The following is a 27,970-nucleotide window of genomic DNA, read 5'->3' as shown; positions in this document are numbered from 1 at the left end:
TACATCTGGATTTAAGTTCAATCTCCCTCTCCTAATACAGTGCCCTTGCATATAGCGTTCTTGTCTGTTTAACAGCATTTGGTACAAATCTTGATACTTCTGTCAAAGAAATCCAACTCAGGACTTAAGATGTGACCAGCTTCTCAAAGCAGACATGTCAGGAGTGCTCATCTGACAGACCCATGGTGGCCAGTTTCCTGAAGAAATCCAAGCAGACTCTGGTGATGACACAATGATACAGTAACAAACAAAGATCTTACAATCGTCTCAATATAAACAAAAAAAATTCACTCCATCAAATTCAGTGTCCCTGCATGGTTTAAAAACAAACAAATGAAAAACTCTCAACAAATTGGAGGCAGCAGGAATAAGCTTCAACACAAAAATGCCATAGAGGACATAGCCTTTGTGAACATCACTCTTGGTACAGGTCAAGAGGTACTTACTCTCACCAGTTCTTCTCAGCATAGTATTGGAAGTCACTACCTCTAGCAACCAGGCAAGATAAAATAATAATAATAATAAAAGAATACTGATAGATAGAAAGAAAAATGTCTATCAATCCTTGGTACTGAAATTTTATATTAAAAAAGCAGAAATAAAGAAATTATCTGTATTTGACAATGAGGTGATTTTATATAGACAAAATCCAAAAAATTCCACTTCAAAACTATTTGAACTTATGAATTCAGTGAAGTTGAAGGACAGAATTGTGCTTTAACAAAATAATAGTGTTCCTGTGGTGTAGTAATAGTGTAGTGCCTGAAAAGGAAATCAAGAAATCTTTGGCCAGGCAGTGGTAGCACACGCCACTAACCCAGCACTCAGGAGGCAAAGGCAGAGGCAGGAGGATCTCTGAGTTGGAGGCCAGCCTGGTCTACAGAGTATATTTATTCCTGGACAGAGAAATCCTGTCTCAAAAAGAAGGGAAGGAAGAAAGGGGGAGGGAGAGAAGGAGAGAAAGAGACAGGTTTAGTGTCGGACTCACAGAGATCCACCTGCCTCTTTCTCCCGAGTGCTGCGATTAAGGTCACGCTCCACTAACGCCCAGCCAAAAACTTACGCCCAACGTGGGGCTCGAACCCACGACCCTGAGATTAAGAGTCTCATGCTCTACCGACTGAGCTAGCCGGGCGCAGCTGACCGTTGCCCTTACACATCCAGAGTCACTTATCTTTCCAGGGACGACATAGCTTGCTGTGGCCTGGACCCTCCCACAGCAATCAGTAATAAAGACAATGTCCCCTAGACTTGCTAATCCGATGGCATGTTCTCAGTTGGTGCTTCTTCTACCCATATGACTCTAGTTTGTGTCAAGTTGACAAAAAAGAAAAAAGAAGCACATGAACCTAAAAAACGTTTTTTATATATCATGGCATTTAGATAAAATAAAAATGTGTGCTTAGTGCAAGAACACATGCAAAGAGAAAGACACGTTGGAAACTGTCAGGGGAAAAGTAGGGAGGACACGTGGGCACACAGGCACAGGTAAGGACTTCCTGGAACTTGACTTGTACAGGAAATGAGACCAACAATCAACAAACTGAACCTCACGTAACAACAAGCCTTCTTTACAGCAAAGGGAACAGTGAGTTGACTGAAGCGGTGCTCACAGAATGGGAGAAGTGTTTGCCACTTTCATATATGAGAGAGGATTAGTGTCTAGAATATGCAAAGAACTCACAAACAGCCTAATCAGAACGGTGGACTGTGGAACTGAGCAGAGTCCTCAGAAGAAGGAAGACAAATGGCTACATGCTTTTAAAGTGCTGAACATCAGGGAAATGCAGATTAAATATCATCCCAGTCAGAATAATGTCATCAAGAGATGGGATATCTGAAAGGACCGATATTGGCACAACACACCCCGAGACCAAGTTCTCAGAACAAAGGAGATATATTTGTCCCAGAGAGACAACGGGGAGGGAATAAGTGACAAAGATAGGAGATAAGGGGGAAGGAGAAAGGAACCAAGGAGAGGAGAAAGGGACATTTGTCCCAGAGGGACAGAGAACTGCCTCTAGATAGAGAGGAGACAGATGAGGCCCACAGGAAATGACAGTTGGTTTGTTTTGATTGGGCACGTTTATTAGGGCAGCCAAAAGGGGGCTTCTGATTGCTGGACTTCAATGCTTTGATTGCTGAACCTTAGTAGTCAGCCTCAGAAAAAGAAAGTGCCCAAGTAAGGAAATAGATCTTGGTTGTTAACTTTAGGAATGTAATCTAATGTGTTTTTGTTGGTTTGTTTTAGTTTTTTTGAGACAGTATTTCTCTGTGTAGCCCTGAGTGTCCTGAAACTCGCTTTGTAGACCAGGTTGGCCCCTAACTCACAGAAATCTGCCTGGCCCTGTGCTGGGATTAAGGTGTGCGCCACCACTGCCCCACAGTCTGATGTTTTTCGTATGGTAGAAAGTATAGGGGGAGGACAAAGCCTGACAGTCATATTTGCCATGCTTGGGCTTATTAGAGTCCCTTCAATATCTTTATCAACTCTCCTCCCAAGGCTCAGGGAATATCACAAATGGATGAAAATGTAAGACCTGAATGATGGGGAAAATCATGTGAGAAAAAACAAAACGCTATTTTCTGGATGTGTCACAGCCGTTGCACTCATGAATTTATAATAACCAGGGTTACTTGCACAAGACCTGCACATGATCAGTAAGCACTCTAACAGGCAGCAATAATTGAACTCAGCTGTTGTGTGGAAAGGTGGGGGTGGTGTGGTAGGAATCAAGCACATACATGTAAACCTAGAATTCTGGAGGCCAGGGCAAGAGAATCACAAGTTCGAGACCAGTGTGGTTTATAATCGTGAAAATTTGTCTTAAACAACAACAAAAAAGGATAGGCTGGGCAAGGTGTTAATCTCAGCCTGCAGGAGGAAGAGGCGGGCAGAGCTCTGGTCTATAACAAGTTCCAGACCAGTCAGGGGTCCATAGTGAGACTGTCTCAGAACAAGGTGGAAGGGGACATAAGAGGGGAAGAGAAATATTTTGGGGTGCCTTGAAAGAGGGAGAGGAAGCAGTTGTGAATATGACGAAGGCACATTGTTTGTAAGTTCTAGGAAGAACTGAGATAGCAACCATGGAGGAACATTTCTTCCTGGCTAGCTTCTGGATCAAGCTCAGCTGCCAGCTTTCTCGTGCAGTCCAAGCCCTGCCGCCTCGGTGTGGCGCAGCCTCCAGTAGGTTGAGCCCGCCGGTATCAATCATCAATCCCGACAACAGACAATCTTTCACTTCGGCTCTTGCTTCAGTTTCTGTCCTGAATTTTCTCAATGACGGGCTGCGATCTGTAGTATAAACTGAAAAGTGTTTTATCAGAGCAGCAGAAAGCTAGTTAGGACACATACAGTGTGCACAGCAATGCTTACTTTAGTGAGTATTCCTGTAGATTTAACGGGCATGAGAAAAGACACAAAATGCAACTTGGAAAGTGTCCGAACTTCGACAACTTTTCATCTGTTTAAGTGAGATGTTTGAGAACGCAATAGAATATTTTATAAAGATTAAATTGAAACACTTTCAATTTTCTGTTAGACATTCTTCTTAGCCTTGAGCTTGACCATTAGAGAACTTGAAGTATTTGTACTGGAGGAAGCAGAAGTAGTGGCCAGACAGACTGAATTTCCAAATAATAGATTAGGTTATATAACTAAATATGATTTCAGGTTAAGAATTTGTCAGGGCCTGGTTTCAAAAATCTTAACAAGGCCCCGCTGGGATTCGAACCCAGGATCTCCTGTTTACGAGACAGGCGCTTTAGCCAACTAAGCCACAGAGCCACCTGAAAAGGTTATCCTAGCTTTTGACCAAATCACAGTAGATCAGGTGAAAATCTTAATTAGCATTGTGTGTGTACTGTTAGGATAGATTGACACTGTCGCCAAAGTAAAAGCACTGCCTTCAAACCAACAAAACACTTGAACACACTCGATTATTTGGAAAACGCACGGAGCCAGTCCCCGAAAGCGTGCAAGTCAGGGACCCGATGGGATCTGAGAGATTACCGCTCCGAGTGAGGTAGGACTGGTTTCCCGTTTGGCAATTCAGAATCACCATGTGCCTGGATGTTCATCAAGCGCTATTCTCAAAACATAACAGTCAATTTTTAGCAAAATCAATGACATTCCTGGCGGTTTAGAAAAAAGCACATTTGAGTACTGAAAAAAGCAAATCCAAGCGCCTTGTCTCCAAACAGACTTGACTCAATTGCAAAAAGCTACAGAGCCCGGGGCGCTAGCTCCATGCTTCTAAGATTCAAGCTCCAGAACCCAATGTTATCTATCCCGCGGCTCTTAGGAAGGTGCTGAGATGGATAGTTGCAGACACTGTCTCAAAACAGTCTTGGGAAGGCGTCGGGAGTCCTGGAACTGCTCCTTCTCCGCTCTGCCTTCCTCGTTTTGGTGGTGGTTCTGCGATGCTCCCCACGGATCCTCTCGTGGGGAAGCTAAACGCTATGCTGGGCGTTTTGCAGGGTAGTTGGTTCCAAGACCCCGCGGGTGCCAAAATCTGCGGATGTTCAAGTCTTGGTACAAAATGTGAATTATTAATATATTCATGTACAACTTTACGTGTAACTTCAGACCATCTACATTTGAATCCCAAAGAAGTTGGTTTTAATACCAACAAAGGAATAGGTCAGCAACAGGATGGATGGGACTTTGCTAGGGAGGGCAAGCAAGGAAAAAAACAAAGTTTCTTCAGAGTCCTTTTATCTGGAGTGCCACCAGACATGGGTCTTCCTGCATCAAATAATCTGATTAAGAAGATCCCTCACAGGAGTGCCCAACAGCTTGTGTTTTATTTGAGTCCATATGCAGTCAAATTGACAACTAAGATTAACCATCACAACCATATTCTGTTGAGGGCCAAGAAGTGACGACAAAGGAAGGCAGGGAGAGGAGTAGAATGGAATAGTTACCACAGTCTGAGGCTAGTTACCAAGCCAGGAATGGTGGCCAGGTCTGTAATCCCAGATACATGGAGGCTGGGGTAGAAGGAGACTACCTTAGGCAATTTAGTGAGACCTTGTCTCAAAATAAAAAAGTAAAAAGAGGTCTAGGCATATAGCTAAGAGGTCAGAGATGGAGTGACTGCCTACATGTACACTCTAGGTTTGATCTCCCCCCTCCCGCACAATAAAACAACAGCAACAGCAACAGCAACAAAAATGCCATTAAAACTATTGCATAGAAGTCTTGGTATTTGGCAAGTGCCGAATAGACTGTAAGGGAACGATATAGCACAAGAAAAATGCAAGGCACTAGCGAGGAAAAGGTCTGTGAACTCTTAGCCTGTGACTTGGAAAGCTGGCAAATGCTGTGGCTATCTTTTAATTAACTATTTAAATGTCCTTGTATCTTCAGGGTTGCATTTCTCAGGCCTATAATACTGGTCAGTAGTTGGCTGCACAGGGCGATTTAGCCAGAAGTCCAGTCTAAGATTCTCACCTTAGTGTCCTCTTAGGGTCAGGTTGCTTGAACAGGAGACCCTACTAGAACCTGATTGTCCAAAATGCTGTAGTTAGATGGAAAGAAGAGCCGGTACCCACAGTTCTCCTTAAGAACTTGACTAACCCCTGCCCCCAACCCTACGACCCCAGGTTTAAACGCTCTTGATTTAAAGCTCAGACTGCCGGTGGCGGTTGCCACAGGCTTGGTTGGGCGTGGAGGGTAGGGACGATAAAGCCATTGTAAAACTTTTCTAAACTCCCTTTATTCGTTAATGTCACAGAGTGTCGCAGATTAGAAGTTGAAGCAAAAGTTCAAAGGGCCCACCACACAAAGCCCCGCAGAAGTGCTACTAAATCACTGTTATAAAGCGGTATGGTTTCCAGTATAAGTGGAGAGAGGGGGAAACACACCATCCTCCATGTTCAGAGTTGTGAATCTGCAAAACTCACAGATTTGACTAAGGAACACTTTATCACAGGTCTTACGATGTCGCTTTGTGATTTAGCACTAGGTAGACTCAGGAGAAATTTTGAATTTTAAAAACAAAAGCGAACTTTTCCTTATAAACCTGGAGATGCTGGGGATCGAACCCAGGACCTCATGCATGCTAAGCATGCGCTCTACCACTGAGCTACATCCCCAATGCCTGAAGTCTGGTTGCTCCAACTTACCTTTATGAAATCTAAGGTCCTTTTTAGATTTGCAAATTTCATTTTTTTTTCTTTAAAAAAATAAAATAAAATGATCCAGTTACCAGAGTATTCTGATCAACCTGTACTTTCTCAGACACTCAATAACAGGTGTGAACAATCTGGGATCGGAGATCTCAATAAATGTCCAGGATCCTCCCTTGCGCCTTCCTCTACTTCAGGACTAAGGAGGCATCCTTCCAGAAAGCACCGGTAATGCTTTGCTTAGTCTTATCTATAATTACGGAGAGAAAGAAAGCCCGGACCTGCCGATGCCCTAATGTCTCCGCATTCTGTTCCCGGACTTCGAAATCCAGTCAAAACTGGGAACCTTGGGGAACAGGGTTCTCCAACAAAAGCCAGCTTCCCTGTCTCAGCCACTGGGAGAACAAAAAGGTCAAGATGTCAGACTGCCACCCCATTGCTCCAGGCTTTATCCAAAGGATGCCAAGGAAAGCAGTAGTACTCGAAATCACAGACTCTTGGGTGAGCCTTCACAGCCGGCAGGGATGTATGTCAGCAGCGCGCTTCCTCGCGGACTCAGCTTCTCTTCTCTGGGGCTTTACTTACCGTGCACGGAGTGGCTCGCCCACCTTTGGAAGGTTCTCACTCAGGTTGTCGGATCTTATTCCTGCATGGAGAGTTCAGAGAAATCCTCATGTACACAGACACTTGTGGGCAAACAAGAAGGATGGGAAAACCAGAGAAACTGAAGCAGAACTAAGGCTTCAGAAGGCAGAGATATAGCAGAAGAGAACAGGAAGACAAAGCCGAGGCTAGAAAATCTTTCTTGACAAGACTCCAGCTTTCCTTCCATTTTTCCTTATCAAGAGAACCTAGATTCAGTATTAAATCAGACAAATTTTGACAAATAGTGACTGGTTTAAATTATCTACGTTTTCCCTGTTTCACTAGGAAGATCATGACATGGGTCCTGGGGATCGGACTCAGGTCACTGAGTTTGGCAACAGGCACCTTTACCAGCTGAACCGTTATTTTATTTTATTTATTTTGTTATGAGGAGGATTTATTGGGCTGACTTACATAGCTATCTGAACCCAAGAGAGGCTGAAAACCTGGTAGTCACTTTAGAACAAGTCCCAATCTTTAGTTTTTGAGACCCGGTGTCTCTCACGGAACCTGGAGCTTGTCAGTTAAGCTAAACCAGCCATGGCTTTAATATGCATACGGTGGAATTCAAGCTCATGGCCTCATGCTTCTGCACTTTTCCCATTGATCCATCCCCCACCCCCCAGGTTCCAACTTGTTTGTCTGTCGGTTAGTTGATTGTTTTTGATGTGGCTTGTTTGGTTGCTTGTTTGAGACAGGGTCTCACTCTGTAGCCCAAGCTGACCTTAAACCCACAGTGATTCTCCTGCATTCAGTCTCCTAGATGCTGAGGTTGTAGGTGTGTGCTTCCTATTCCAGTCCCCGATGAAGTAAAATTGATAAGGCACTGATCACATGAAAATTCAGAAATGGTGCAAGCCTTGGATGAGGGACAGACAAGATAACAGGCCATATGGCAAGAGAATCATTTGAAAAGGTAGAATGCTTTAAACTTCAAAACCATAGTCTAGAGATCAGTATTGTAGGACTTTGGGAAAGGTGAATGGGACTTGGGTTTCATGTAACTAAGTGTGATGGGCAAACAGTGACTCTTGGCTGTTTTCCATCTGTCTTCCTCGGTTTTCGTTATTAGTCTCACAAACTTAGTTTTTCTCAGGCAGCCATGTACCTGATCACAGATGGTCAGTGGTTGGCCATGCAGGTAAGCTCACAGATGGTCAGTGGTTGGCCATGCAGGTAAGCTATGCTTCTTAGCCCAGCAAAACCAATACCCTTCCTTTCCAACAAATATTTTGTAACTTTTTCTTTTTTTTTTTTTTAAACATTTCCTTATTATGTATACAGCCAGAAGAGGGCACCAAATCTCACTACAGATGGTTGTGAGCCATCATGTGGTTGCTGGGAATGGAACTCAGGACCTCTGGAAGAGCAGGCAGTGCTCTTAACCACTGAGCCATCTCTCCAGCCCCAAGAAAAATACCAACATTAGCAGAGGATGGTTTCGATCCATCGACCTCTGGGTTATGGGCCCAGCACGCTTCCGCTGCGCCACTCTGCTAACACGTTAACTTTTTCTTTATTATTCTGGAATAAAACAGAGTTCATTTAAACTAGATACATACTTTTTCTTCCAAATCAATAAACCCCCAGCTAGTATGAGAAATAGAAGCAAATTAGTTTGGCCGAACAAAAAATAATACAGGAATGTTTAGAATGGCTATTTGGAAAATAGCATTATATAGTCATGTTCTTGTACCCTTAAAAATAATGTCTATGAAAGAAGCAAATACAAAGAGATGCAGACACTTGGTGCTGAATTAAAACCAAGCACATGCACACCTTGCCCAGGATGATTTCCAGTGTAACCGGTGATTCTTAGTCAAGTTTCAAAGCATATTTCCACAAGTAAAGACATGTTTAAAAATAAATTAAAGCAGAAGTTATATTCCTGGTCAATTTACTGGTGTGAAAAGTGTTCAGTAGAAAAGGAACATTGAGGTTATATATATTTAAGCTTCAGAACTAGAACTCTCTGCTCCGAGTTTCAGTTTGATTCCCCAACCGTTACAACACAGAACCCAGGAGCCAGAAAATGAGTAACTCAGTGTCCAGAATCCAAACTCAGTCAGGTTCTCAGGACCGCGGTCTTTTATGGGTTTCCATGACAGGCTCTACAGCTGTCCTTTGTTGTTAAGATGCTGCTTCTGGGGCCTGAACCTAGAGCCTCCTGCCAGATAGGCAAGCTCAGCACCTGTGGACCATATCACCATTCACCTGACTTTTAAACTTTTATTCTAGGTGGCTCAGGCAGGCATTCATTGTTCAAACACTTTTGATGCTTTTGCCCCAGCCTCTACGAAGCTGGGGTTCCAGGCACAGCTCCGCCATTTCCCTTGATCTCTCACACTAAGCCGTTTGTTAATAAGGCCGAAGTCACAGTGAGAAATAAAATGGTAACTGGTTAGTACCTCCAATGCGTGAGAGATTATATATTCAGGGGACCCCTGAATTCCTATGTACAATTCTCAACGAATTTTAACAATGGCTGATATTAGTACCTCTTCCATTCCCACTATTTCCCAAAAATAAGTTGAAGCCATTTTACTTTTACTGATTGTATCCCCTGGTGGAACTGGCAGGGTACCCTTCCTTCAGGATGCTCTCCTTCTGACTTGTCCAACAAACACTTCAGAGCTTTCTCTAGGAAGGTCGTGGCGTCTAGGTAGTCATACAGAAGCGGAATAAACATAAGGATACAGAATACTTACAGAAATTATAGTGGGGAAGAAATTTAAATATATATTTATATATTATGAGAAAAAGTGACGCTGGAGATGCCGGGGATCGAACCCGGGGCCTCATACATGCGAAGCATGCGCTCTACCACTGAGCTACATCCCCTGGTACACTCAAGTGGTCGTACACAGTTCCTATCTTTTAAAAGCGTATTATGCAGTGGTGTCCTGTCGTTGGGGAGGCACTATTTGATTACTAGTGATAATTTTCAGCTACACAATAGCAGTTCCTTCTGGGACCCCAACAAACCTGAGTCTCAGAACCGCTGAAAGGAAAACAGTTTCAAAAGCTTGGGCACTGTGGATTCCCTCGGTGACCAAGTAGCATCCTAGGCACAGGCAGGAAGGATTGATGGAACAGGAATTCCCCACCGCCTATTCTGGAGCATTTTCTGCAACTCAAAGTCCCAAATTTACAAATGTAGATTGGCGTCTCCCTGAGAAGGAATTGTGGAAATGTTATAACATGAAAACGTGAACATTTGCGCTGGTGTTTGTCCACATCGGCAAGGGCTACGCCCACTTGAGCTTCACCAGGGATCCGGGAATGTCGTGCAGTAGTTCGTTGAAGGGCTCTGGCTGCAGCAACCTCACCCAGGCTTAGTGCTGCCAGGATCTCGGACAGGTGCAGCCCCCACCGAGTCACTAACCGCCGCCTCTGCCCAAGTTTCCTCTGAAGCAGCAGGTTTGGCTTCTCATTCCAGCAGAGAACAGTGTCTCTTCAGAAGCAGAAGTGAGCGCCAAAGATAGGATCCCGGAAAGCACTTGTTAATTATATATTGGACTTCATTAAAATTAAAAAGTAGCCTGTGAAAAACTCAAGACAATAAGACAAGCCCCAGGCTGAGAAAAAAATTATTCATTCACACCTGATTAATGTTCTAAATATCCAAAGCGTGGTGGAGAAGGTACCTCCGGAGTCTGGAGCGTCAGGATTGCTGAGTTTGAAGAAGACTGGACCAACCTGGGCCACAGAATCTGGTTCCTGTCACAAAATAAAACAAACTAAGGATTGACATGAATTAGCCCACGGTGTTAACTTCCACTGGCTCTGAAGTTTACAGGACATGTGTGCTGTGTACTGGTCTGTAAGTTCGAACAGCACCCCTTCTGAGTTGGGTTGTTGTCTCTGTTTTTTCATAGCCGAGTTCCACCAAAACTATATGGGCAAATTCTCTGAAACCACATATATGGCTTTTAAAAATCAGACTTTTATCTATAGCTTTACAATTGACTGATAAATATTGCCTGACATGAGGCTCTTGCTTGGCCCAATGTCCCTTACTGCAAAAATAAACTTTCTCTGAATCTACTGTTGCATGGTGGTCAGAATTCTTTCCATATTTGTGTATTGGCCTACTGTCATAAGAAAAACTTGCCCCTCAACTTTGTTCTTCCTTTCCTTTCTCTTTCCGATCAATGTAAACTTGGATATTCTTGTTGTGTTCTATACATCATTGTCTTTTATTGTTTAATAACTGGCTTCATTCTTGGTGTTTCTAAAATCTACAGTAGATCCTGTGACCTTCTGAGCATCCCATTATTTTCTGAGCATCTCCTTATATTCTGGCATAGAACTATGTTCTAGACTCATACTGTACTTTCCCTGACCTAGCCCCTCTTGCAGCAACAAATTCTCCCAGAACACGGGTTTCATTTTGGTGGTATCCATATTAAGTAATTAATATATAAAGCTAGATCTGTCCATTGCCTGTGCACATTGTTCATGCACTGTTAGCAGACAAAGCTAGGATAGAGCTGTTCTTTGCCTTTGTGGAAAGTTTGTATAGTTAGGGTTAGGGTTTCTACTGCTGCGATGAAACACCCATGACCGAAAGGCAAATTGGAGAGCGTTGCTCTTCATCCCTGAAGGAAGTCAGAACAAGAACTCAAACAGGACAGGATCCAGGGAGCAGGAGATTGTTTCCCCTGGCTTGCTCAACCCATCTTCTTATAGAACCCAGGACCAGCAGCCACAGACAGTACTATCCACCAAGGACTGGAACCTCCCTCATTGATCACTTATCGAGAAAAATGCCTTGCAGCTGGATCTCATGGAGACATTTCCTCAACTGAGGCTCCTTCCTCTGGTGACTCTAGCTTGTGTCAAGTTAACACACAAAACCAACCAGTACACCCTCTCTCACAGTGAAAGCACTGCTTACAACATCAGCTTTATTCCAACACACACACACACACACACACACACTTAAAATTACATACTAAATGTAACTCAAAATTCAAGTGTGGTTCTATTGTATCTAGCAGGAAATTGTGTCAAAGATCTGCACTTGGATTCATCCTCTTCTTTTTCTATTGTGTCATATTTTAAAAATATTTTTAGTTATTCTTTGACAATTTCATTCTTGTATATGATGTATTTGGACTAGTGTTATATTTTTAGGGTTTTTTTTCCCTTGTTGGTCTGCTACAGTAGGATGAATTCACTGTTGATGATACTTATCATGTTATTATTCAAATATCTCCACAAACTACCTTCTGCTTAAACTTTCACAAGTTCTCAACCTCCTTCAATGAAACCTTTTTTGCCACTCATAATTTCACTCTTACTAATAGTATGTGTTCTTTGACTTTACCATGTACTTTTATGAATTACCGTTTCTTACCTTCTTAGACAGTCTCCTCATCTATTGTTGTACCATACAGATGATTCATGTAGTTTGCTCTTCAGTTACTTTGAACTATCATTGACTCTGAATGAACTCTGGAGTAGTATTAGCAACTTCCTGTATTAATTAAACATCAGGGGAAGTCACCCCAAATCATATGTCTTATGTCTGAAATTGCTTCCTGCTGTCTTACCCATTAACCTCAACTCTTTGATAGATTAATAGTCTCAGCAAAAGCTAATAGTTTTAAACAGGCTAATATTCCTTAAATACATTCCTTTGGCTGCTGCAATTAAGTAAAATTTAATTACCATATCATGGAAAAGAGCTTCTTTGAATGGCTAACAAATGAACCAACCAAAAACTTGCAATCTTATTTTCTTAAGAAAAAAAAATCGAGCCGGACATTGGTGGATTACGCCTTCAACCCCTGCACTCAGGAAGCAGAGGCAGGCTGATCTCTATGAGTTTGAGGCCAGCTCTGGTCTACAGAGTGAGTTCCAGGACAACCTCCAAAGCAATACAGAGAAACCCTATCTCAAAAAACAAAAACTAAATAAATAAATAAATAAATAATCTTGAGCTGGGCAGTGGTGGTGCAGGCCTTTAAATCCCAAATGCTTAGGAGGCAGAGGCAGGCAGATCTCTTGAGTTGGAGGCCAGCCTGGTCTACAGAGTGAGTTACAGAACAAAAATCTTGTGGAGAGATCTGGTCGTGATGAAAAATATGTCATTTTTAATTTTCTGGATTTTTTGCTAATAGTTATTTTGTGTAAGTTTACAATTTGGTGGCAGATGCTCAGGCTGATAATGTTTATTATATCTTCTTTCAGGAAAGTTGTACTGTCAGTGAACCCTCAGCATCTTTGAAAACTGTGAATGACTCAAGACCTAGACTAATAGAAAAGTGAGACTCAAGTATTTTTCCTTCAGTTTCCTTAATTTTCTGAGCTGTGCCTTCTAGGATGTGGAGGACCAAAGGGCACAAGGGATTCAGTCTCTCATCCAGCCATCCTCTCCACACCGCCAGGTGGGGCTCTCATCAGCCAACTGTAATCCAGAATAGACTCCAGGTCCTTCTGAATGGGGAAGGTAGGTACATCAAACAGTTAACGACACTTTGAAAAAGAGAAGAGAGGGGAAGGGAAAGGAAAACTGACAACAAGAAATGAAAGAAAAGCTCTTTGCTGTGTGACGGAGATGGCTCAGATGGGAAAGCACCGTGGGCAAGATCCGAAGGCTCTCGGTTCATTCCTGACTCTTGGCAAAGCTGACTTTTAAAGCCAACTTTACTCGGGAGGCAGAGGCAGGCGGATCTCTGTGAGTTCGAGGCCGGGCTGGACCGATTGCCTCCGAAACAATACAGAGAAACCCTGTCTCGTAAAAACCAAAAAAAATAAAAAATAAAAATAAAAAAAGCCAACTTTACACATCAGATTATGAGATTCTTCCTCTGTGAGATGGGAATTCCGAATGTTTACTACAATAACCCCTGCATTACTGGTGTCATATAGTGCATTGATGCTCATGTCTTCACGCAGGAAAACTGTATGCTTTTGAAATGATTTTCAAATTCAGTAATTCTTTATTTTCGTCTCCTTTCCAGTCTCTCCTCTTCCTTCCTTTGCTTTTCTTTTTTCTTTTTCTTTTTTCTTCTTTTTTTTTTAAAATACTGTTGATTCATCTTAGGGCTGAGTGATTAAGACATTTGTCATTCAGTAATGAGCTTGACAATCAAAGCCCAATTTTACTCTTTTAACTATACATACATTAATAAGGAAAAGTAACAGAATGTGGTAGGTACACATATATGACTCTGAAAATGAGTAGAAGCAGCGCTCAGTCACTACAGTTCAAAGCGCCCACAGAAACTGGATAGGAAACTGTCACACAGCATCTCCAAGAAACCCGAGTTATCACTGTTGTCGTCGTCATCTGTACAGCACCCTTTCAGGTACTTAGAGAGCTTTACAGCACTGCCTACCTATACTCTCTCCTAAGAGAAAACTATCTTCTTTTGTGGGGGCTCTGTGGCTTAGCTGGTTAAAGCGCCTGTCTAGTAAACAGGAGATCCTGGGTTCGAATCCCAGCAGAGCCTCAGAGGTAGTTCTCTTTTTAAAAGTTGGGTTTTAATGGAATCTTGAAATTTGCAGGCAAATGGCACTAAAGGAAACCATCCTGACTAGAGGAAACCATCCTGAGTGAGGTAACCCAGACACAAAAAGACAAACATGGCATGTACTCACTCAAAACATGGCATGTACTCACTCATATATGGATTTTAGATATGGATCAGGGGAGTGCCAGCCTACAATCCCAGTGCCAGTGAGCCTGGGAAACAAGGAGGTTCCCAAGAGAGATGCATGATACCCCAGAGAAATGGAATAAGGCAAGATTCTAGAGCAGATTGGGAACATCGGTGGAGGGGAGAGGAAACCAACAAAAAGAGAGGGGGAGAAGAGGAGGGGAGAAAAAGGCATGGAGGAGCAGGAAGGTTGAGTCCAGGTAAGAATAGAGGAGAGCAGGATGAGAGATACCATAATAGATGGAGTCATTATAGGCTTGAGGAGAGAGCTGACACTAGTGAAATCTCCAGAGAACTTTGTACATGGAATTACAGGCAACCAAAAAAAAAAAAAAAAAACCCTGAAACAGCCCATCCCAGTAACCTCCCTAGGGATCTATCTCAAGGAATCACAAGAGCAGACCTTGGCCTGGACTGACAGAGTGGGAGGAAGAATAATGTTTTCCAATGTAGCACTCACAACTAATGGCATACTTGGGGGCAGAAAAAGGATAGAGGTTTTTTGTTTGTTTGTTTTGGTTTTGGTTTGGTTTGTTTTTTTGGACATCAGGAATCCAAATCCTTCCTACCAAGCCTGACCTGAGAACAACCAAAATCGAGACCAATCACATTTGTTGCTACATAGCATCAAGCTGGTTGTATGACTCAGAGGTAGACTGCAGGCTAAGCATTCAGGAGTCAAGTGATCTTGGACTCCATGTTGCTTTTCTTCGTATATACCTCAATAAAGACACCCACATTTCCCATCTTTAAATTGTTGTTAATTTTTCTTGCTCATATCTAAAGTAAATTCATCATGAACAGACTATCTTTAAATATCAACTCTAGTTCCTAGCGCCTGCAAGCCTTGCTCCATCAGTACATGTGTGGGGATGTATGTATTCCTCCAGCCCTTGTTCACAGCCTTCTGGAAAATAGAAGAGGAAAAATTCTGAAAGTATGATGCTGAAAGTACAGCTCAGTGGTGTAGTGCAGCGTTCAGTATGAGAGGTCCCGGGTTCAATTCCCAGCACACTAAAGGGGGTGCTGCACAGTCCATCTTTGATAACACTTGGCTGAGTGACTATAGAATGAGGAGTAAACCACCCGCTTTTCGCTCTTCCCACTTCAGTCCCTCACTCATTATTGACAGTAGTTGGAACCAATTGCAAAAGGTGTTGGAAAGAATGGAGATGCCCATACCTGTAATCCCAACACTGGAGAGGTAGGGGGAGAAGGATCAGGGAGTTAGTTCAAAGTCATCCTCTGCTACACAGTGAGTTGGAGGCAAACCTGAGCTACACATAACTGTGTCAGACAAACAAGGTGGTGGATAACACAGCCACCATCCCGGCATCTTCAGAATGACAGGATGAGAGAATGTCGTAGAGAAACCTGGGGCAGCCTTCACTCGGGAGTGTTGTAGTTGCTTCTGAGACCCACACAGAAATATAAGGGAGACGTTTCAGAAACCGAGTGAGAACAGCAAAGTGAATTAAACTTTTGCAATAACCTTCTCACTTCTGGTCTCCAAGCTCCTGAACAAAAGATTCTCTAACTGCAGCTAGTCGAGAGGTACAGAGAATAGATGTTTCCTGCTATTTCCAAAACTTCGGGTTTCCTCACATGGTCCGGTGAATCTTATGTTTTCTTTCATTTAAAGCTACTGCCATAGCGTTAGAAGATCAGTCTCTCTTCCTATCATAGAAAACAATTTTCTCAGCTGAAGATGGGAAGCATCTTTCCTTGGGGCAGCATCCTAAAGACTGGTGCTCCGGGGAAAAGGCTGGTTCACCGAGTGTGGGTACGTGTAGGGAAAGTCTTGTTTGTTCGCTGTGGGGGGTGAAGGAGAAAGGGAACCCGGAGACAAATGAAAGAAAAACCGGGCTGAGGGCACCGGGACCGGCGGTTAGGTTGACTTTTTTTTAGAGATCATGAATTCGTAGTTGTATTTCCGTACATCGTCTCACAGTGTTTTCCTCGCGAATAAGCAATTGTTTTGTGGGAGAAGCACAGCTAAGTGTGCACAAAATAAGCGGTAAAGCCTAACGACAAGTTCCGGGAATGACTGCAACCCACAAAGTTAGAATGGAGGTGCTGGGGATCGAACCCAGGGCCTCGTGCATGCAAAGCACGCGCTCTACCACTGAGCTACACCCCCGCCGTTAGTCGGTGTCTTAGAATATTCCAAATTATGGTTTTTATCTTTGCCGTTAACTTGGCGCTCTAGGTTGGTACCATGAAATCTTGTTTCTGAATTTTTGAATTATTGGCTCTAGACAGAGAAAGGTGTTCTGTATAAAAGACCTCAGACTTTTCCCACAGTTGTCACCTTCTGCGAGGCAACAGATCCCAGGGCCCCTCCAAGGAAAATCCCAAAATAAGAGTCTTTTAAGTGGGTCTTCAGAATCTCCCTTCTTAAGTCTGCCGATGAGTCTCAAATGGGAGTGCCAGGAATTTTTCTTAAAAAGGAGCCTATGACTGTTCTGAGAAATGTAGATACAGGTGGGAAGATAAGGAATCGACTAAAAGTAAAAGTTAAGTCTAGCAGATTTAAGACCCAATTCCATACAGCTCCTGGAAGGAAAACAAACCCTCTTGACAGGGCTGCGGCTAGGATTCAGTGTACAGCCCCTGACGGCCCTTGATTGTCTAAGATGTGTTAGGCACATGGGGGCGGAGGCGGGGGCAGAAGCCCCAAGTACACTCTCTCACAAAAGAGAAATATCTGTATGCCGGTGTGAAAACACTCGAGACACACTCTGAAAAGCAAACAGTGTAGCCAACACTGATAAAAGAAGTCTAGGAAAATAGACGCACCGTGTCCACAGTCTGCATGGTTCAGCCTGCAAAAATCTTCATAAGCAGGGCTAAGACAATTCTTATCGAAGTCCGACAAGAGTTAGGTATGGGTGTCAATGACAGAGTGCTTGATGAAAATGCTCAAGGCCCAGAGGTTTTTTTAAACCATTAAGCCATCCGCCCACCCTACCCGCACCGCAACCATTAAAAAAAATCCCCGCAAGATATGTTGTATAGACTAGATGATTCTACAATTTGTACAGAAAGTCACAATAATTCAAATATGTGTATGGAATTATAGCTGAAATCCTCCTAAGCAAGATAACACAGGGTCAATCTAGCTCCCCCTTCTAGGGGAGGAAGTGGAGCAGGAAGATAAAAATAAGGGGAGAGGGGCCTGCGACAGCTTTGGGCTGACACAAGGTTTAAAGAGTCTGGGAGGAAGGAAACATCCTGGGTGCAGCCTGTAACCGAGATTGTTTCCTGGGGAGATGTGCTAAGCAGTCACAACTATAAAGCAGTATCAACGAAGTCTTCCGCAGGCCTTTTTTTTTTTTTTTTTTTTTTTTTTTTTGAGGTAAGGTCAGACTCAAAAAAGGCTTCGGTGTCTCCTGCAAAGTTACCGTAATTTAGGACAAGTCACACAAAAAGCTTAAGTGGAGGTGCCGGGGATCGAACCCGGGGCCTCATGCATGCAAAGCATGCGCTCTACCACTGAGCTACACCCCCTGCTCCTGGTAGTTTGCCCTTAGTGCCCCTCTAGAAATGAATTCTGTTTTCCAGCTTTGCTCCATAAATCAAGATATTTTGAACATAGGACCCTAAACACAGGAAATGATTACAATAAACCAAGGAACTAACTTTTAGTCGTAAGTCTCTCCTACTGCGCTTGACAAGGAATCCACTCCTGGATTCTCTTGATGTCTTCCAGAATTCCTTCACCCGAGACACAAAGTAATAGAAACACCCTCCTTTTCTCACCCAGGCGACTTTATTTCTATTGTTCGCTCAGAGGAAATGCGAAAGGCAAGGGCTACTGGAAGAAGGCACCCTCAGAAAACACTCTGTAAGATACTTGTGTTTTCTAATCTAAGTTTCCAAATTAATTAACCTAATATAGGACACCTAGCTAATAGTACTAAAGAGACGTTCACCAGTCTTTAGTGAAACAATATTGTAGTTTTTGTCAACTTAACACAGACATACCTGGGAAGAGGGAATCTCAATCCAGTGATTGCCTCCAACAGATTGGCCTTTGAGCGTGCCTGTGGGGGATTTTCTTAAATGTTAATTGATGTAGCTGTGTCCAGGCCTCTGTGAGCAGGGTGACTTTCGGTCAAGAGGTCAGAACCGTCTAGGGAAAGCTATTTGGTCGATGGAGGAAAAGCCAGTAAGCAGCTTCCTCATGGTCTCTGCCTCATTTCAGCTCGTGACTCCTAGCTTCCTGTCTTGAGCTCCTGTCCTGGCTTCCCAAGATGATGGACTGTTTACCTGGAAGACGAAGTAAACCGTTTTGTGCCCAACTTGCTTTTGGTGACTGCGTTTATCACAGCAACAGAGAAGCAAACCAGGACAAATAGCATCAGGGATACAGTAGATGTTGAACAAACCCAGCAGCTGACGATGGAATCTAAAGGAGAAACACCAGAATGCTGGAAGTACTTACTCGTTGAGTAAAACCAACAGGACATCCCAACGGAAGGAAGAACAGAAAGGGAGTTTTTTAATATCTCATAGGAGTAGGGTTAGTTGAGAAGATATAGCAGTTTTGGGGGTGCTGTTACCCAGCCAGCCTCTGGCCTGGAATTTTTGAAGAATCAGTTACTATAACTAGCTGAAGAACAAGTTAAAAATTACAAATCTAAAAGTGAAAGAATCAAACACTTAGGCTTCTGTGGAGTTTTTGAGCCCCAGTATTTGTCGAGATTAAGGTTGTGTTTGAGCTACAGAAGAGTAGCAAGAAAAGTTATTTGTGACACCAGGTTCCTAGAGGCTAGTAATTCTTTAATATGGGCCTTTGCTGGTGTTTGTCGGAAGAACAGCCTCTTTAGAAACTTGCAAGTGAGCGTTGTCTGGTGGCGCTCTGCTTCAGTTTACTATGTAATTTTTACAATAAAAACAGGACACAATGAAATGTAGGGTTTCTTAATTAAAGGGACAATTACTGATAGCATGTACTTGTTTGACTCTATACACCAAGGCAGGAGAATGACCTTGGTGTGTTCTCCTAGAGTCATGACGCTGTGAGAACACTATTGGAAAGGTCTGCAGAAACACTGCATTGTACTGTGAGGCTCCTGAACAGAACTGTCAGTTGAATTCTTAGGAACTCATGTAAGAAGGACATGACATACAAATATTAAAGGTATCATAGCTGTCAAGCAAGAAGCTGTCAAACCCTGGGATTTAACTAGCTACCTTTAGATCATTATCCTCTTCCAACTGAGCTATTTCAACTATGTTGACGTCTCCTTTTTCGAGACAGGGCCTCTCTGTATTGCTTTGGAGGTTGTCCCGGAACTCTGCCTGTAGACCAGCCTGGCCTAGAACTCACAGAGATTCGCCTACCTCTGCCTCCCACGTCTCCTTTCTTAATCATTCTCTTAGAATACTGAAACTTTCATTTGTAGGAGGGGTATATTTTTAATGTCTTATCTTTACAACTGGACCACCCACCATTCATACCCTTAATGTGGGGTCAGTGTTACCTGTGTCTGAGAATAGGATCACTTGAGAAGAGAATGGGCAGGTTCCTTTTGCAGTTGCTGGGGATGGAACCCAAGGTCTTTCATGGCTAGACAAATGCTTTGATCCTAGGCCTCGTCCCCAGACTCCTATTCTTCATTTCAGGACACAGTAGAAAAAAATGGAGAAAATGGACGTGGAGCTCTGATGTGCTTCCTGGTTCCAATTGAAGAAACCCGAAGGTAGCAGATCCCCTGTGCTATTTTTTTGTTGTTGTTTGTTTTTTCCCTTTTAGCTGCCCTAGTTGCATTGACAGTCACTCGGGGTGGTGCAGAACACTGGGATTCAAACAGGAATGGTTACTTGCATGAACACATGTGCCAGATGCACAGCTTCACCAGAAAATGCCATGAAGCTCCTCCTTAAAACTTAGTCAGAGTTCTTCACTCTTGCTAGTTGGGGAAAGAGAATGGCTGAGCACTTGGGAACACACACGAGGAGGCATTTTCTTATGAAATTGGGGAACCTCTGCTTTTGGCAGCTCCTGAGGGAGCCAGAGGATTTCCTAACATCCTGTGGGGAAGAATCATCCAATTCTATTGGGGTTTACGCCACGTAAAAAAGCTCGCATAGATTTGGTGGACTCCTAACTCAGAAACTCACTGATACTGAATTCCTCTCACAGAACTCTTGTTAGCAAAGAGCTCCTTCCACCCCGACACCCTGCTCTTGGCCCAGAAGGACTCAGAACCTCGGGAAGTTGAGGCAGGCCAAGGGAGGTAATATTTCCCTCCTCCATCCTGATAGGCCCAGAGGTCACACAGTTGGGTCTTTGGGGGCAGTCAAGTGGGCTGACTTCATATTGCCCTTATTCTGGAAGATCTCCAGGTTGCTTGGTCCCTGAAGAAGAAAGACTACATTTCTGCTTTGTAGGTGTTTAGTTCCAGATTTTTCTCTTTCACAGTGGAGACAGCTCTGAAAATGAACATTGATTCAAGCTCTTGTGGAGTATCATGCTGTGAATTTCCACTTAGCACTGTGGTTACAGGGCCTGGCATTGGAAAGAGATTTGCTTTGGAGATGACCCAGAGTTAAATAGGTAGAGAGTAGATAAAGGGAGGTTAGAAAAGGTGCATTGTAAACCTGGCATGGTGGTCCATGTCCACAATCCTGACACTTGGGAGGCCAAGGCAGAAGATGGCCAAAGTTCTTAGTGAGACCCTATCTCAAAAAAAAAAAAAAAAAGGAGCAAACAGAGCCTGCTGCTGCAGCTGAAACTTATCATTAGTCTTTCATGAAAGAGCCAAGATGGGAGCTTTCCAAGGCCTAGCTCTGGAGCTCGGAATGTGTGGGACTGCAGACAGCAGACCTCCTCAGGAGAGACACAGGGTAGCAGCCCCTCTCCTAGACAGCTGTGACCTCTGACTCTTTTGTCCTGTTTGTAGTTGAGAAGTGATTATGTTAATTCCAGTTTGCAGCTAACAAAAACTGAACCTTGTGTAATAAATGACTTGCTCTCAGCTCCATTAATGAATGTGTCTGGAAGTATTTGGAAAGAATGAATGTATATATGAGGTGATAGCAGTGGCTTCAATGAACGGACATGGATTGCTTCCTCACTGATGCCTCAACATCACTTGGCAGGGCGTTTTGGACAGCAAAAGCAGGAAATTGGAGGTCAAATGAAGGCAAAACCAATCACAGATAATAGTTGTTCCCAGATCCTTGGGTGTGCTAAGCATCCACTTGGCTACTGAAGCCACTGGCAGGGAGTGATCCAGAAGGCTTTCTGATTAGCTGCCACCTTTGCATTCCGTGATGTGTCTTAGGATTAAAATAAACTCCCTGAGTGTTTTCAAGCTTTCTATAGTATGTATTCTTAAGCACAGCTACACCAGTCCTAAAGATGGAGGAATGGAAGAGGAGGAAGAGAAAAGAATATTGTTCTTGATCTATGGCCAGCTGGTGAAATTTGGCCACCAAATTTCATTTGCCAACTATATTAGTGAGGGTTCTCCAAAGACACAAAACTGATAGAATGAGTATAATATATTATAAGGGGATTTATTAGAGTGGCCTATAGGCTGTGGATTGAGTGGTCTAACAGTGGTGGTCTCATGAGGGAAAGCCCAAGAATCCGATAGTTATTCATCCCATGAGACTTCATGTCTCAGCAGTAACTATCCAGAGCTGGAGTCCCAGAGGATTCCTGGAGAGCTGCTGCTCTTCAGTCTGCATTGCAACCCAGAAGTAGGGTCTTACACCTTTTGAATGAGTGTCTCAGCCACAAAACAGATGAGCTTGCCAGCAAGTATGAAGACAAGCAGGCAAAAAGCAAAGCTTCCTTCTTCCATGTCCTTTTCTCTGGGCTGTCACCAAGAGTGGCTCAGTTTTAGAGTGTGTCTTCCTATCTTAAATGATCCAATCAAGAAATCCTTACAGATGTGACAAACAAACAAACAAACAAATATATTCTTCTCAGGGTTTCTTCTTATGGGTGTAGCTAAATGAACTCACCTGATCCAGTACTCTGGTAGAAATACTTGTGAGTGAAGTGTTTAGATGGTGATGCAATCCAGGCACAGGGGACGGGGGACGGACACAGGAAAATCAAGAATACAAGTCAGCTTTCAGCTTTGACCACATAGCCCATTCAAGGTAGGCTTGGCTATTTGAGACCTTGCCTCAAAAAGAAAACTAAATAGCTAACTAAGTACATAAATACTTGTGGGTTACAGTTTTCTAGAGAAGCAGGAAGAGGGCAGTGAAAACTGAAATTGTCCTTGGTACTTGGGGACCAAGAGTTCATTTTCTGATATGTATAAAAAGTAAGAAAAAAAAAGGGGGTAGCTGGAGGGATGGCTCAGCAGTTAAGAGCACTGACTGCTCTTTCAGAGGACCCCAATTCAATTCCCAGCACCCACCCGGCAGCTAACAATATCCGACACTCTCACACAGATAAGCATGTAGGCAAAACACAAATGTATATAATTAAGAATAAATTATTAAAAGGTGAACTTCCTCCTAGAACCCTTGTAATTTACAGTGATTATCATGTGGCCTTGGAACTTCAAACCTAAAATACCAGGAGTCAGACTCCCAGCCTTCTTCGTTTGTCTGGGCTGTTGTTTGTTTACCTTATGAAATTCACCCCTTTGAGCTTGGAAACACCTTGTCCATTTAGCAGTTTTGGCCACCACCAGAAATTGCAGGTGTCGCTGAAATGGAAGGCTGGGGAAGTGTCACCATACAACTGCAAGCTAGTGTGTGTGTGTGCGCGTGTGCGTGTGCGTGTGCGTGTGCGTGTGTGTGTGTGTGTGTGTGTGTGTGTGTGTGTGTGTGTGTGTGTGTATGTATGTGCTAGAAGGTGGGCACAAGCAGAAAATTGTCTCTAAACTGTGTGTGAAGAAATCCCACACACCAATTAGTTTACCAGAAATTCCTCACAATACAATCTTGGTTTGCTTTTCTGTTTTCTCCGGGGTGCACCAACACTATGAGAATTATTAATTTTCTGTAGCATTGTTGAAATACTTGTCTATAGGGGAAGTAGTAAAATAAGCTCCAAATATTTGATTCGTTTGAAAAACTAACCATTGATCTCAGAAGGCAGAGCTCAGGCTTGGGGTGGAGTTGAACAATGGACTACATTTAGCTTGTGAGGCCTGGGTTCAGCAGAGAGTCAAAACAAATCCCATACTCTTCCTCTACTCAGGAAACTACGGGTGCAGAAAGTGTGCTTCTGGTCCATCTGGGTCAGGGAGAAGATTGTAACTGCTTCCGTGCTGGCTTTTAAAACTAACAGATCAAACAAGAGGAATTCTCTATGACATTTCCTGAGGAGACGAGAACAAATGTTTGTTCACTCCAGACAGGGCTCTAACAACAGACCAAATAAACAATTCCACCCAAGTCTAGCTTACAGGTTCAATGCATTTGTTGAAGTACTTACAGGTCTGTGGGTGAGGAATTACTGGATCAGTCAAAACCCCACTCCAGCATGGACCGTGATTCACAATGCTCCACCCCAAGAGTCCTGTAAATTTCAGCTTTCTGAAACTTGTAAGTTGTTTGCTTCTGCTGTCTTATGAATCAATCCACACTCTTCTGGAAGGAGTATTTCAATTCAGAGGAAACAACTACACAACATGGAAACCTGAAGTTCTGTTTTCTTTGGTGTTTATGACATTTTGGTTGGTTGCCTTATAGGGTGTTAGGTTATATTGCCAGGAATCTCTCACTTTGTCTAAATGTGAAAGAGAGTGCCTTTATTGGGCAGCAAAGGAATAAATAACTTTAAACATCAAATGTCTTTGAAAGAGAATAAAGCACAGCATTTTGAGTTGCAGGATAGCCTGACTGACACATACACTCACACAGCCTCTACCTTTCACAGGATAGCACTGAGTCTTACCACCATACCCCTGTTCTTTCAGACTTTACAAGTTTTGAGCTAGAATTTAGCTTAGCTGCTTGCCTAGAATATGTGAGTTTCAGAATACCGCAAAAGAAATTACAAAAACAACAAAGGATTCTCAATCTTTTATTTCTCCTGAAGAAAGTGAAACAAAAAGATGAGCTCATTGAAGGACAGTCTCAAAATAAAACAGCAGAACCGAGTAAGTGTGACTCAATAAGACCAAAGTTTATCAGGGCATGGTGGTGCATGCCTTTAATCCCAGTACTTGGGAGGCAGAGACTGGTGGATCTCAGTAAGTTTCAAGTCAGCCTGGTATACAGAGTGAGTTCCAGGACAGCCAGAACTACAAAGTAAGACCCTGTCTCAAAAACAAAGAAAAATAATAATAATGTATCTGGAACTTCTATCTTATATTTCATATGGCTTTCTCGGCCCAAGTTTTTTTTTGTTTTTGTTTTTGTTTTCCTTCTTTACAGTTCTGAAATGGAAGCCAGAGCATCACTGTCGCTAGGCAAACCCTACCACTGAACCATACTCCACCCCAGTTCTGGGCCTTCCTCTCTCCTTCTTCCTTAAACGTCAGAGGTAAATATCCTCGGTGATCCTCGGTGAAATCTATCCCATGTTTGCAGAGCCCTAACAGGATGCAGAGAAACAATGATAATAACCACTGTGTTCTCTCCTGTTATGATCATTTCCTTTCACAGCATGGACTGATGAATTCCCCTGGCCGGTACTTGTTGGTAACTTTGTCCTGACACAATGGTGACAAGAGAGACTGTGAAGCTCCACTATGGCAATGAGAAAGGGAGAGGGATACAAATAGGTCGTTGAGAACAGAAGACCAGCCATTGGACTCTCAACAGCAGTGGAGCCTCTCTGCAGAGCAACACATCCCAACCGTAAGACACAACGTTCTGAGCATGAACGTCTTTTGGAACTTTCTGCTTTGAAAATTTCCTGCTGGTGTCACAGGACAGTCGTCTGATATCGTCCCTGATGAAAAGTAGGGACTTCCCATTTCAGGGTGCATCTTTCAGTTCATATTTTTCTTACAGTTGCAAAAGATTTGAAGTTAGTATGGAATCTTCCACAGCTTAAAACTGCTAATACAAACCTTCCTAAATATTAGCTAGACAGAATCCAGGCAACAAACATAGATTTTATCCTATTTAAAAGCACAATACAAAGAAACAAACGTTTCAGTTTACATTATACAAATTAACACAATCTTTACAGCAACGTTTCAAAAATGTTTAGTAAAAAGAAAATGAATTTCACATATTCAGCTACGGTACAGTCGTTCAGAAATCATAAACATCTTAATACCACGAAATGAGAAAACAAAGTCAAAGACAGGAGCAGGAAGGTTATTCGGGAATAGAAATACATATTTCTATTCTCTTAATCTTTTGAGAGCATTCAAACTGACGTCTCTTAAGCTTTAATGTATGAGCGATCATCATGGACTACAATCTAAAAAACGAGTTTATTTTTTATAGACTACGAATCCAGATTGCTATTTCTCTCCAGGGGTGTGGACGCCACCCTTCCCACAGACGGCGCCACTGTCTCAGGTTAGTCGACTCGGTGGATCATCTTAGAACAAACCGGGAACACTTGTCTTCGGCGGAATGAACTTCGCTGTCGAACAGGGCGATGCTGGTGTTCGCCGGTGAAAACAGCTCTGTCAGCAGGAAAACTTTGGAGAAACTATGCCATTCTCCGGTTAAATGTTTGATCCGTTTCTTTCCTGGAGAAGCAAGTATATGGTCTCATCACCTTTAGCAGCATTAATATTCTGTTAAATCCCTTGGCTTTCTGTTTGAGCCAGGAAAACAGTAAAGTTGTGGGGAGAAAAGAAAGTTGGTAGGCTTCATAAACTTTAAAACATTGGAGGTGCCGGGGATTGAACCCGGGGCCTCGTGCATGCTAAGCACGCGCTCTACCACTGAGCTACACCCCCGACAGAGATAAACCCTCGGGAATACATTCAAGACAGAAATCTGATTTTTGCTAGATTTTGGAATCATCAAGAGCAAAAACCTAAGGTGACACTTATTTTCACCATTCTAAACCCCAAGTCAAAACCCGGCGTCTGCCTAGCACAGAGCAGCACACTCACGCGTCTGCACCAACGCTGTTCGCAGCTCTTGGTCATAAGTATGTGCAGCCTCTTCTCCCAGCCCGGGAAGAGCCAGGATGATTCCGTTTATCTTTCTTCTCCTCTCCCCCGCTGCCTTACTTTCAAAGAGTTGCAGAGCCAGGAACGATGAACTTCCTCTGTAATCCCAGCGCTTGGAAGGCAGAGACAGAAGAATTGCCTCGAGTTGCAAGACAAGCCAGAACTACCCGGTGAGAGACTCTTGTTTCCAAAACGGAAAGAAAAATGAGAGAGATAGGGGAAGAGAACGGACTAAAGATGGTTTTTCATATCGAAAGTTGTGACTACAGATGATAAATCAATGTGAACAAAGGGCAGGTACACAGTGATCACAGGTTACATAAGAGTGAAAACCTAGGTTATTTGGGGAATCGGAGGGGACCAGCCAGAGGAGGTTGGGGCAACGGAGAAGGGGTGAATTATATTAAAATGCCATCATTAATGTGTGTGCCGACATAAAAATTAATAATAGTAATAATAAAGTATAGTAATGCATGTTTCTTCTCATTTCTCCTCTTAAAGGAAATGACAGGTACGTAGACAATTGTACCATCATAAATTTTAATTTACAACTGACAGATGTAATGTTATTACATTAATATCACAAAAGCAAAAAGACTAAAGCTTTGTAAGCATTACTTTTTATATATGACTGGAATTAAATTCTTATAAAGTAAGGTGATCCCAATAAGTGAACTTGTAGACTGTAAACAGACTGTAGAACTGGATTTTAAAAACATGGTTCAAGTGAGTGACATTAACAAGATGGTGGAATTTTTTTTTTTTTTCGAGACAGGGTTTCTCTGTGGCTTTGGAGGCTGTCCAGGAACTCGCTTGGTAGTCCAGGCTGGTCTCGAACTCACAGCGATCCGCCTGCCTCTGCCTCCCGAGTGCTGGGATTAAAGGCGTGCACCACCACCGCCCGGCCAAGATGGTGGAATTTAAAAGTCCTGGACCCACCTTTTTCCATGGAAGTGTGAGGTTAACAGCAATGTACAGAACAATATGCCTGGAAATTCTAGAAGTCAGTTAACAGTCCCCTCCCTGCCAAGACTAGCAACATGCTAACATGTTGCAGGTTGGGGTGGGAGGAATCACAGAAATTCTCTCCCTCCGCAGCTGCTCCTGCTCTCCACTCCCTGCTTCTCCCCTATCATTGGTCTTTGGAATGAATGAGGAAATTCCCAACTTGCCTCTTCTTCCTGGGAGTGCAGTGGGGGTGGTTAAAAAAAAGTACAAAATACTTAAAAATCTATCAATGTAATGCATACATTCAGAAACCGACAAAAACACATGATTGTTTCAAAGATACAAAAATATTTTTTTCATTCAACAATCTTTTATTTACTTTTATTGTCAATTGAGGGTTGAGCCCAGTGATTTACACTGAGCTATACCCCAAGCCAAGTCTTCAACATCTTTTTGGTGTGTTGGTTTGAGAAGATCCCCTATAGGGACTACAGGCCAATGGAC

The 27,970-nt window shown here is 43.0% G+C and overlaps 9 non-coding genes across 9 annotated transcripts; 1 reads left to right on the top strand and 8 right to left on the bottom strand.

The window, feature by feature from the left end:
- Positions 1-1,062: 1,062 nt before the first annotated feature.
- Trnak-cuu lies at positions 1,063-1,135 on the bottom strand. The gene has a single exon. It is a non-coding gene; the product is annotated as a tRNA-Lys (tRNA).
- Positions 1,136-3,713: 2,578 nt separating this feature from the next.
- Trnat-cgu lies at positions 3,714-3,787 on the bottom strand. The gene has a single exon. It is a non-coding gene; the product is annotated as a tRNA-Thr (tRNA).
- Positions 3,788-6,027: 2,240 nt separating this feature from the next.
- On the bottom strand, positions 6,028-6,099 carry Trnaa-agc. The gene has a single exon. It is a non-coding gene; the product is annotated as a tRNA-Ala (tRNA).
- Positions 6,100-8,203: 2,104 nt separating this feature from the next.
- Trnam-cau lies at positions 8,204-8,275 on the bottom strand. The gene has a single exon. It is a non-coding gene; the product is annotated as a tRNA-Met (tRNA).
- Positions 8,276-9,546: 1,271 nt separating this feature from the next.
- Positions 9,547-9,618, bottom strand: Trnaa-cgc. Its single transcript has one exon. It is a non-coding gene; the product is annotated as a tRNA-Ala (tRNA).
- Positions 9,619-14,166: 4,548 nt separating this feature from the next.
- On the top strand, positions 14,167-14,240 carry Trnat-agu. Its single transcript has one exon. It is a non-coding gene; the product is annotated as a tRNA-Thr (tRNA).
- A 2,275-nt stretch (positions 14,241-16,515) lies between these two features.
- Positions 16,516-16,587, bottom strand: Trnaa-ugc. The gene has a single exon. It is a non-coding gene; the product is annotated as a tRNA-Ala (tRNA).
- Positions 16,588-17,885: 1,298 nt separating this feature from the next.
- Positions 17,886-17,957, bottom strand: Trnaa-ugc. The gene has a single exon. It is a non-coding gene; the product is annotated as a tRNA-Ala (tRNA).
- An 8,270-nt stretch (positions 17,958-26,227) lies between these two features.
- Positions 26,228-26,299, bottom strand: Trnaa-agc. The gene has a single exon. It is a non-coding gene; the product is annotated as a tRNA-Ala (tRNA).
- Positions 26,300-27,970: the final 1,671 nt, after the last annotated feature.

Source organism: Mesocricetus auratus, unplaced genomic scaffold (genome assembly GCF_017639785.1).
Source record: "Mesocricetus auratus isolate SY011 unplaced genomic scaffold, BCM_Maur_2.0 Super-Scaffold_100013, whole genome shotgun sequence".
In the NCBI taxonomy this organism is placed as follows: Eukaryota; Metazoa; Chordata; class Mammalia; order Rodentia; family Cricetidae; genus Mesocricetus; species Mesocricetus auratus.
This window is presented reverse-complemented; position numbering and strand designations above follow the sequence as displayed.